General features: G+C 38.9%; 1 non-coding gene across 1 annotated transcript; it reads left to right on the top strand.

The window, feature by feature from the left end:
• Positions 1-2,600: 2,600 nt before the first annotated feature.
• LOC115029619 lies at positions 2,601-2,744 on the top strand. The gene has a single exon (XR_003835186.1). It is a non-coding gene; the product is annotated as a small nucleolar RNA SNORA48 (small nucleolar RNA).
• The last annotated feature ends 9,257 nt before the right edge of the window (positions 2,745-12,001 follow it).

Here is a 12,001-nt window from a genome sequence, read left to right as displayed (position 1 = left end):
TGTGTGTGTATGTGTGTGTGTATGTGTGTGTATGTGTGTATGTGTGTGGTGTGTGTGTGTGCATTTGTGTGTATGTGTGTGTGTATGTGTGTGTGTTATAATTTCAGCCCTGCCAGTTCAAATTATGCTTTATTACCTCCCCTGTCCCTCTGTTATTTATTTAAAGTATCAAGTAATTTTATCTGTGATTCATGCATTACTTATTCTAGAGATGCTTTTTGCTTTTATTGTAAATAGTGATTTGTAGATTTGAGTTTAGAATGCAAAGGAGATCCTAAGTAGATTAAAATATAGCTGTGATAAGAAGTAGAAACTGATTCAAGAGAAAGTGCAAAAACTCTCTGCTGTGTTAACACTTCCCATCAGTGCACACAATCATTTGTTGAGTTGTTCATCATCCAGTAGGCAGGCAGAAAAGTCACCAGCTTTTCCACCAAAGATGATGTAATAAAATGAATAATACAGTCAAATCTAATAAGAGTATAAAACAAATATGGAGCCTGAACCATCATGGTGGCAGCAATTGCAAGAAGCAGCTATCACCCATACAGCTGTGAAACAAATGGAAGGGGTTAGGATGATTTGAAACATTCTTCAAGATGTTTGTGAGCTAGTGCTGGGATCATGGAAGAGGCTTCCTGGCGCCAGAATCATACTCTAAAGCAGAGCAATAGCTCCCTGGTTTCAGTGTTTCCATGGAAATATGAAGAGGCTGGTCCAAGAAATAGGAAAAACTGAAAACTAGATTCTACTGGTGCCACAAGAAGAAATGGTCACATTAGGGCTAGGTAGTGATGCTGGATATACTTTCAACTACAGAAAACCAGGAGAAATAAGAGGAAACAGCAAGTCCCCTTTTCTTCTCTAGCAGTACAGCCTTCCTTTAGTATCCAAACTTGCAGAGCCTCACAGCTTGCTGCCAATGAAGAAATGTGGTTTCCAGAGCCCCAGCCTAAAGTATGAAGAAGCATATGGAGATGGGTGTTGAAACTGAGAGACAAAAGTTTAATAACTGGCACACTTGCTTTCTTGTGTTTTTAATTATTTATGTACATGACTGTCTTTTTAGCCTAAAAATTCCTCCTTGAGGGCAGGAAATAAATTTGTATCCATCCCATTATCCAGCATAGCATTTGATGTACAGTTGCTATTGAATAAATCCATGGTTAATGTATAACAGCCTCATGGTTATCCATATAAAACATTATTCTGTTAAATAAAGCAATTGTTCTGTCTTCTTCTTCTTCTCTTTCCCCTCCCTTCCCCCACCTTCTCCCATTCTATCTATCTCTCCCCCCCTTTTTTCTCTCAGATCTTGTGTTTATCAATGCCTGATTTGAAGTCATCTCTTAATTTTCAGCGAGCCACCTGTTGTTATAAACACATGAGTGAAATGTGTTGTGAAACAGTCCTCACACTCTAGAAAACCCAATGCTCATGTGAACTGCTAGTTAACTATAGAATGCCAAGTTCTACCCTAGAGATTCCAAGTCAATAGGACTGCCGCAAGACTAGAAACTTCTGTTTCTAACAAGCTCACAGGTATCCCGTCTGGGAGCCACATTTTTGGTTGTGTTGCATTAATAAACTACCAGAAGAAAAAATGTCTTTTAAGAATGCTTTACACATTAACTCAACAAAAATTTATCAGATTTATCAGGTACATGGTACAAATGATCATCCTGTTTAGAGTTCTAAAATACTTATGGCAGTGGGTGAGATAGGACCAGTTTCTCATGAAGTTGTTAATTTGATAACTTATTAGAATACCCAAAAAGCCTTAAAAATAAGAACTAATGTACTTTGGAAAGTTCATGGGAGAAGTAACTATCATAGAGAGTGTCTTTTTGTTTGGAATATTGCAGCTGACTTTGGGAAATTATTTATAAATCATGTTTTTACTCGCTTTAATTTTTTTCTTAATTGATGGGTACTGTGGCTGCCTTATCATTTCAGATCAGCATCATTCAGCTTCAAATATTTTGATAATTTGCCTTAATTCAGGTAAAGTGCTAAAATGTATCTGATAGAAGGCACTCAAACACTTTGAAATTTATGGACATATAATTGCATGCAAATATTTCTAATATCAAAAAAAAAAAAGATACAGTGCAATTTGCTCCCAAGGCCACACAACAGAATCTCCAGGAAAGCCTGTTAAAGCTCTGATAGTCAAGCCTATGACAAGAAATAGTGGTGTGAAATCAGATATGGTGAGAATTTTAAAGTGTTGCTCACATGAATGATTCTGGGGTGCTTATGGGATTTAGGAGCATCACACATATTCAAGACAAAGTTCTAGGGCAATGGAACAAGGAAAGACTGAAATAGACTTAGCACGTCTGGTTGATAGGTAATAATTGATATGAACTTGGTGTATAGAAGACATTTTCCTTTAATTAATTGTTACAATTACCATTGAAATAGGTATTGATCTTTCATTTTAAATATGTCCTTGTCTGTGAGTCACAGAAAACTTGTTTCTTACTTAAAACAGAGAAGATAAAAGAGCCCAAAGCAGAATCCAAGAATCCAGTATCAAAATTTCTTCTGTCAATACTATAGTCAATTTTTCATAAAGAATGGGAAATATCTGACCACGCCCCCAGCAATGGCCAAAGACACACTTTGTTGGTGGTGTTGATCTTATATCAGTCAAGGGCAAAGCAGATAGAAGTCCTTTGCTCATCCTAGCCTGACGCCTGACTTAATGACCAACACTGTTTTATGCCTAGGACACATAAAAATCAAATCAAATCAAATCCAGGCTGCCCAGTCAGTGCAGGAGGAAGAAAACAGAGACCTGAGTTGGTGGGAGGTGACACAGACCTGCCCTCTACCCCACAGCACAGGCCTGCCATAGACACAAGGAACCCTGCCTACCATCACACAGTACAGGAGGAAAGGAGGAAAACAAGACCGAGAACTTTGGACTGCCCTGGCACCCACAGACTTGCCCTCCTACACCGGGCACAGGCAGGCCATAGATACTGGCTTACTGCCACACCAAGGCCATGAGTCTTGCTTGGACTTGACCCTGCCTCATGCTGATGGTGGCTGATGCAGTGCTGGAGAGCTCCCCCTGGTGGTGTAGATAAGGTAGAGCCAGCAAGCTGACTTAGCTCAGCTACTACCTGTGCCCAGATCCAGGGCTCTGAGTTGGCCCACCCCAAAAATCTGTATCATCTGCAAATGGTTGGGATGTCTGAAAGGGACAATCCAGCTGGTCCAAAGTTACAGGATCTCAATAACACAAGACAACAACAGGATAACCAGGAGCCAGGTGAGAATACAACATTGATGGTGTCACAGAAACCAAAGACCTGGAACCAAACCAATGATTCATTCTAATGAACCAAGATCATTGCAATTAACAGTTACCTAATCTTCTTTATACCCTGGATTTGTAAAATGTACTGTTGAAATATTGAGTTCATTCTACCACTAAACTATTAACAAATAAAGTGAATTGATATACTAATATTAGCAATTACCATCGATGGATAGAAAAAGAATAACCAAAAGGAATCATTTGGTATTTGGCTATTATCTTGGTTAGGGTTTTATTGCTGTGAAGAGACACTATAGCCAAGGGAACTCCTATAAAGGCAAACATTTAATTGGGGCTGGCTTACAGTTTCAGAGATTCAATCCATTATCATCATGGCGGGAAGCATGTCTTGTACAGGCTGACTTGGTGCTGGAAGAGCCAAGAGTTCTACATTTTGATCTGAAGGTAGCCAAGAGGAGACTTTCCTGTGCAGTCTGCCAGGAGAAGGCTCTGGTTCCACACTAGGAAAGATCACACTAGGAAAGATCACATCAGACGATCATAAAGCCCACTCCCAAAGTGACATACTTCCTCTCACATGACCATACTTACTTCAACAAGGTCACACTTCTAATAGTGCCACTCCCTGTGGGCCAAGTTCCAAAACCCATGAGTCTATGTGGGCCAAATCTATTCAAACCAGCACAGCTATGAAACAATGAAGAGTCCTGTTGTTTCAGTGAGCCTTGATTGTCAGCTTGACACAACCTAGATGTACCAGGAAGGAAAAGACTCATTTGAGGAATTCCATTGGTCAGATTGACTTGTGGGTATGTGTGTTGGGGGCTGTTCTTGATTGTTAATTGATGGAAAAAAGACCCAGTGAACTGTAGACAGTATCATTTCTATTCAGAGGGCCATGGCTATACAAGAAATTTATGCAGTCATGAATCAGTAAGCAAGCCAGCACCAGGGAGAAAAGAAGTTAGCTAGCAGCACACTCCATAGCTCCTGCTGTACTTCCTCATCTGTGAGGGAGGCCCCTGGTCAGAGGTGATGCTTCATAGAATAGCAAGCACTCCTGCCTTCAGCTTCCCTCCTGGAGGTCCTGCTCTGAGTCAATGACCTATTGTAACCTGGAAGTGTAAGATGAAATAAATTCCTTAATCCCTAAGTTGCTTATGGACAGAGTGGTTTTTTATCACAGCAATAGAGAACAAACTATATCACATGTGCACTAGTTTATGGGATTAGTTATAGCCTACCTATTGAGCATAATCATAATTCACAAATCCATATTATAATAATTAATAATTCTTGCTTTAATCATAAACATACCCTAGTTTGTAGAACACATAGAAGACCTACGTTAACTATAACATATAAATTATAGGGAGAACCAAGAGTCAACTTTCAGTTAGTAAGGTCCAAAATGAAGAAGAAAAAATATATTGTGCTACTGAAAATATCACAGGCAGGAGTATTTGGTGACTTCCAAGACTGAAAAGTTTATCATTTCTAAATTCAAATCACTTTAAACATGTATTTAGAAAGACATAACAGCCACTTCACGGCTGAAATCAATGGGAAGGGTTGAGAGTAGGATATGGCCTACTGAGACTGAACCTTTAATCTTTAAAACAAAGAATCAACCCAGTAATTGCTTCATTATTAAGGCCATGTGTGGCCTGAACCTCTCAAAAAGTCCAGACTTGATATATTTGGCCAACTCGTCAGTGGTGTGTGGGTTTGGATTTTCTTTTTTTGTTACAGGAAATAATAGCGATGTGAGCCAGAGAAGAAAACACGGTGTCATATCTAAGTCTTTATTATCAATAGCCTGGGAATAGGATCTAGGTGTCTAAGCTTATCTGTGTGATGACTGGAGGAAGGGAGGAGAGAAAGAATTGATTGCCATCACATCTCAAAAAACCTTCCACTTGTTTGAGAGAACACAAACATGGAGCTTTGGGGAAAGTAGCTTGCATTGTTTCGCTTACCTTGGTGATTTCACATGGATAAGAGTCTCGGTCCAAAATTGCTTTAAAAGAACATATCACCTCTCAAAAAACATTCCAGGATCACGGCAAATGAGTGTGGCTGGGAAATGAACCTAGGCTGGTAAAATGAAGCCAGAGTTTCTGCATTCCTCACAAGTACCCATAGTTCCTCTAATTATATTCGAGGCTTGTAAACAGGAAAGTGTTTCACAGATGTAAAGAATCCAAGAGGTGAGCCAAGGAAATAAAACAAATATATGCCTTGGCCAAAGCACACTAGATTAAAGCAGCATGAATCAGGAATGGGGAAAAGCATTTTAGATAAATGGCTGCAGTGAGAGAATCATGGGCAAAATACCATGTTTTCAGAAAACGTTGCCACTAAGGGAAAATTGTGGTTTTTGATGATTATGACCAAGGCAGAGGTTATAAAAGTGAAGGAGAGAAGTGATCGACCATAATGTTCCCCTCTACCTTCATTTCCAAACTTTCAGAGTTAGCCCTAGAATTTGTTACTTCCATGGAGTCTAACATATTCTCTGAAATATATTTCTACCCTTAAGTATGTACTTTTACTAATTTATATTTGTTTACGCTATGAAGTTTTACAGACATTTTGATATTGCTTTGCTCATAATCAGTTTATCGTAAGTGTTTCATTGGCCAATTTCTGTCACTGAATTAAATCTCATAGAACTTGTTAGTAAAGCTCTCTGAGAAGTTAAGACATTGTTTGTAGAGAAAGTGAAACGTATTTAAAAATATTTCCCAAAGACCCTAGTCCTCACTCTGACTCGGGCATCTAGAAAGCGCAGAGCAAGTGGACTGGGGCCCTAGGCAGATCGTATTTCCACCAAAGGTGTCCCCAAGAAGCACGAATCTGTCTCACTCACTGGCTTCCAGTATGCAGCCTAGCATGGATTCATTAGCATAACTGTATGATTACAACCTTCTTGTTATCTAATTTGCTTTCCCAGAATTCCTCCTGCCTCCTTCCCTGTGGCACAACATTCTCATAACATCTGTTTCTTGTAGAACTATCAAGAATCCTAAGTAGCTTCTTGTGCTGCTTAAATAATGGATTCTTCCACCTTTTCCCCCAACAACTAGTGCTCTCTTTTTCTTTTTCTTTTTTTTCCCTCTTTTGTCATATGGAAAAGATAAATACCAGAGCCAAAAAATATCAGAGAAAACAAGAACTGAGAATAGAACTCTTTGAACACTGACCATGAGCAAAATATACTTCTGAAGTATACTCAAACATGTTGGAATTCATGGGCTTTCAGTATTCAATCAGGCCATATCAAAACCACTACCTGGGAACTTGTTTTCATATCAGCCTACTCAAAAACCTAGCTGAATACCAAGTTAGCACACACCTCAGTTCCAGCTACTTATTGCTTACCTTACAGGTTGAAGACCAGTGGTACCAGAAGCCATGTAGAAGGCTGAGGAAATGACAAGACATTTGCAATCTTGGGGAAGTGGAAGGTGCAGTCAGGAGAATTTGTCTTTCTACCTCCGCCATATTGAATCTATACTCAGACAGAGAAACCCATACATCTGAAAGTCAATAAACAAACGCCTCCAAATTTTGTGGATGAAGGAGTACTTTGTTGCACTGTAGCTTGGATAAGTTTGGCAGAGTAGTCAGTTTTGCAGTCTCTGTCACGCACTGTTCTGAGAACTTAGCTGGTGTGGATTTCACCAGAACACTTGGCTGAAATAGGTAACTAATGTGTCTGCAGTAGGTGAGTGCCGTTGTGTGGAAACTCAGCAGGGAATGTACCTATTTTAGCTTTGGCAACCCTCTCCATGTAGCCAGAACTTCTTGCAGCAGAGGATGCTGAGTTCCAGGAGTGTCCGCAGGACAAGTTCCCTATGATCGCCAAGCTGGAAATGTTAGTATTTATTGTGATTCCAATTCAAAGTTCATGAGGCATCATTAAGGTCATATTCTGCTATTTGTGAGTCACAGTGACAACCCTAATTAAAAAGTAGAAACAGATGTGTCTGATCACAAAATGTCCTCTCACTGACCGGTGGGTTAGAGGAAGAGATTTTTGTCTTTGAAGGCTAGGTAGTAGACCTCAAATTAAACACATTCAAGGGCTCGATTTAATATTTAACATTTCATTTGTCAGCATCTATTTAGGATTACTTTACATTATATAACATAACAAAGTTCAGGTATATTGAACTGCGTCCCGCAAATTATATTTACTAAATAAGGTTTTCTATTGCTATTACTACTTCAGTATTGTACTTGAGGTATAACTTTTTGGCTTCAATAAAAATTTGAGAACAGTCTGAGGCTATTACTCATTATATTATAGGAGAATGTGGCAACTTTTCATATCCTTATAGAAGTGATGGGATTTCAGGCATCTACGTTATTGCATCTGGCCGTCATGTGGGAATCCTAAAACTGGTCATCAAGTTCATGGGGCAATTGTTGCACTCACTGAACCTTCCGTCTCTTTAGTCCTTGAAGTGGATTTTATGCAGCAATAAAAGCCTGAAAAACTAGGGTATATTTTTAGCAGTGATAGTGTGTGTGTGTGCACACGCACGCGCATGTATGCACACATGTGATTCTGTGTCTGTGTTGTGCACATATCCAGGAGTACTTGCAAAAGTAGAGGTATCTGTATATGTAGTATGGAGGTCTAAGGTCAATCTCATCAGCTTTCCTTTATTAGGTCACTCTATCTATTATCTATCTATCTGTCTGTCGGTCTATCTACTATCTATCAATCTATCTATATCCATCTAACTATCTATCTATCTATCTATCTATCTGTCTGTCTATATCTATCTATCTATCTATCTATCTATCTATCTATCTATCATCTATCTATCTATTTGGGCCACATAGTTTTTTTTAATTCTTTCTTCCTATATCTCTGCCTTCCAACTGAAGTTTCTTTTCAGTTTCTCCCCTCTCCTCTTTCCCCTCAGCACCTGGGCACCCTGCTCCCCAGATTTATCCCCACTCTCTTTCCTCTCAGAAAAGAGCACACTTCCCAGTGATACCAAACAAACATGCTTAAGCTACAATAAGACCAGGCACATACCATTGTCTGGGACAACCCCCATTCCACTGTTTGGATTTTCACAAGAACACCAAACTACTCAGCCATAACAACCTCTTGAACAGAACATAGATAATTCAAGCATTAAGGTCAACAATTCATAAATGGGAAATCATGAAACTGAAAGGCTTCTGCAATGCAAAGGATACCATCAATAGGACAAAATGACAGCCTAGAGAATGGGAAACAGAATCTCTCCCTGAACCTGTAGTTTGAGATAGATTGGGTGACTAGTGTGCCCATGAGATCCTTACGGCTCTGCATCCTAGGCCTTCACCTTCACCTTGCCCTTATGTCCCTGCATCCTCTCAGTACCTCTAACCTCCATGATGCTGGAGCTACAGGTAAGTGCCATCAAATATAGCTTTCACATTGGTCAAGCTAACTTTTTCTAGATCAGATGACATGAAAAATTGGGAAGAGAGGCTGGAGAGATGATTCTGTGCATAAAGTGTTTGCTGTGTAAGATGGATACCCTGAGTTCAGAACGCCAGACCCCACATAATACCCTCATAAAATAGTACATAGTTAAGCCGGGCGTGGTGGCGCACGCCTTTAATCCCAGCACTCGGGAGGCAGAGGCAGGCGGATTTCTGAGTTCAAGGCCAGCCTGGTCTACAAAGTGAGTGCCAGGACAGCCAGGGCTACACAGAGAAACCCTGTCTCGAAAAACAAACAAACAAACAAAAAAAAAAAACAAAAAAACAAAAAAAACAAAAATAGTACATAGTTCTCTAATTTTGGGACACTACAAGGGAAGATGGAAGACAGAGACAGGAAAATAACTGGAACCTCATGGACTAGGAAGTTGGCATGTGTGTTTGTGTTCATCTTACATAAGTGTCAAACCATAATAAATCAGTGGGACTTTGTTTCAGTTAATCTTCTCTCTCTCTCTCTCTCTCTCTCTCTCTCTCTCTCTCTCTCTCTCTCTCTCATTACAAAATACATAATACAAATGATTTAAGAGAGGGTGATGTGTTCATTATGGCTTTTGGGAAGGACCTGTCTGGGGAAGCAAAGGAATAAGGACAAAATGAGAGAGACAGAGAGACAGAGAGAGAGGCAGCGAGATAGAGAAATGGACATGGAAAGCTGTGATTGATCATCACAGAAAATGATGCTCTGGGTTCATATCATTGACAGAAAGTGTGTGGTCTGGGTTCACACTGTGGATGGAAAACCACAGCCGCACTCACCCGTAATCTTAGTGGGTTTATTATATTATACTGCCTTGAACAACAAAGAAGTGTTATCACATACAGATAAACAAGAAGGCAAAGTTTAAGCTATATAGACAAGCATTGAATCTTCAGGCCATAAATATGCAGGCTGGAGAAGGTATCGTAGGCATTCCTGCATACGTTGTCAACATTCACACTAAGTCCTCTGAGGAAGACTTTGACATTTCCCTTTGAGCATCACTTTGGGGAAAAGGCTTGGTTATTCATCTATGGGTCTGAGGCTCTGGGGTTATTGAGAGGGCTGTGCTCAATTCAAGAGCACACATTCCATCAGAACCTCCTTCACTCCTGGCTTGCTCTGCTCCATACACAGAATTGATGTGAGCTAATAGTTCAAAGACTTGTGTATTATGTCAGGGAAGTAATGAGGGCAGAAGCTTGAGGCAGCTGGGAGTAAAGAGCAGCAAATACTCCAGTTGTTTGCTTTCTTTCATTCACTCTAGGCCTCTAGCCCATGGTATGTTACCACCCAGATTTAGGTTGTTATCTCAATTCAATTAGTCCAGTCTAAGCAATCCCTCATAATCCTGTCCAGACATTTGTTTCCATGGTGATTCTAAATCCCTTCGATGTGACAGTCAAAATTATCCCAGTCTCATTTATCTGGATATATATTTTTTTTCATCAAGACATGGTTTTCAGTTTTCACTTACATTGGGTAAGATTCATGCTGTCTTCCATAATCTCCAAAGTATTGATAAAAGCTCATCCAAATTCACCTATGGTTTGTAATACTCTATGCCTGATACTAGACTGGAGTATTAAAAAAAGGGGATATTTTGTTTCTTTTCCTCCATTCTTTACAGTGTCTGGTTTCTAATGTATGATCTAACAAAAATAAAGAATCTGTCAAGAGTGGTACTAGTTTTCTTGAATCACTTTATGTATAACTTGACAAGAATTTTTATTCCCATTATTAATAATTTTATCATCCCATAGTAATAAAATTTTATCATACACCAATGAGAACATATAGTAAGTAACCAGGTTATCATAAACCTGAGTTATTGCCTAAATTATTCAGGAATTGACTTATTAATCCTTGATTTTAAATTGGTTTTGCTATACCAAAATACAAGATGTTCTCTAAAAACTGCTTGCTGTTCTGGTTTGGGAATTTGTTTTAGAAAATATAAAACAGGTGCAGATCATATGTGGTCATTTATAGAAACTTAGAAATGAATTTTTGAGTGTCTATTTTATAAAACATATGCAAAGTTAACTTAATTTCCAATGCAAATAAAATAAATATTGATATTTATAAATACCACATGAAACGTTTCCAAATTAATATCAGGACTTGCAAAAGTGAACTCCCATACTTAAGTTTACTAAGAGAAGGACAAATGAAGGCAACTTGTGAATTCCCACATATTTATATTCACACAGAACTAATTAGATAATGCTGCTATAAACAATTTTATGGAAAAATAATCATAGTATTCCTTTTGAAATCAGATTTATAAGTGAGTAACATTAGCCCACAAATTAGTAGCTAAATGTTAGGATATTTCAGGTTGTCTATGTTATTCTTAACTGCAGAGAAAATCTGACAAAGAACTACTGCTAACAATTCAAGCTTATTAATTAATAGAAACTTCCATCAGTTGTAATTCTCACAACACTATCATCTTTAATTCACAATCTGATCATATACTATTTATGAAGAAAATCTTGTTTTGATTCCTAACTCCTTTAAGACAAATAAAGAAAAACATTTTTCTTTCTTTTTTATAACTTTATATGTTAATTGAAACCATTTTTTTTTTCATAGAATATATTCTAATCACTGATTCCCCTTTTTCATCTTCCTCCAAACCTCCCTACCTCCCCACCCACACAACTCCATGCCAATGCTCTCTTTAGGGAAAAAAAAAAAAAAAGACAAGTAAAGCTTACAGCCAACCATTAGACTGAGCATGGGGACCCCAATGGAGGAGTTAGAGAAAGGACTGAAGGAGCTGAAGGGGTTTGCACCTCATAGGAAGAACAACAATATCAACCAACCAGATCCCCAGAACTCCCAGGGACTAAACCACCAAGCAAAGAGCACACATGGAGGGAACAATGCCTCTAGACGCACATGTAGCAGAGGATGGCCTTGTCTGGCATCAATAAGAGGTGAGTCTCTTGGTCCTGTGAAGGCTCAATTCTCTAGTGTAGGGGAATACAAGTGTGGTGAGGTGGGAGTGAGGGGATGGGAGGGGGAGCACCCTCATAGAAGCAGGGGGTGGGAGGATGGGATAGGGAGTTTCTGGAGGGGAAACTGGGAAAGGAGATAACACTTGAAATGTAAATGCATAAAATATCCAATAAAAAAGAAGAAACCAAATCAATCAGAATAAAAGAAACTAAACACATAAAAAGTATGAGTAATACATATGTATGTCC

Source organism: Mus caroli, chromosome 16 (assembly GCF_900094665.2).
Source record: "Mus caroli chromosome 16, CAROLI_EIJ_v1.1, whole genome shotgun sequence".
NCBI lineage: Eukaryota > Metazoa > Chordata > Mammalia > Rodentia > Muridae > Mus > Mus caroli.
The sequence above is the reverse complement of the archived record's forward strand: the minus strand, read 5'-3'. Positions and strand labels throughout refer to the sequence as shown.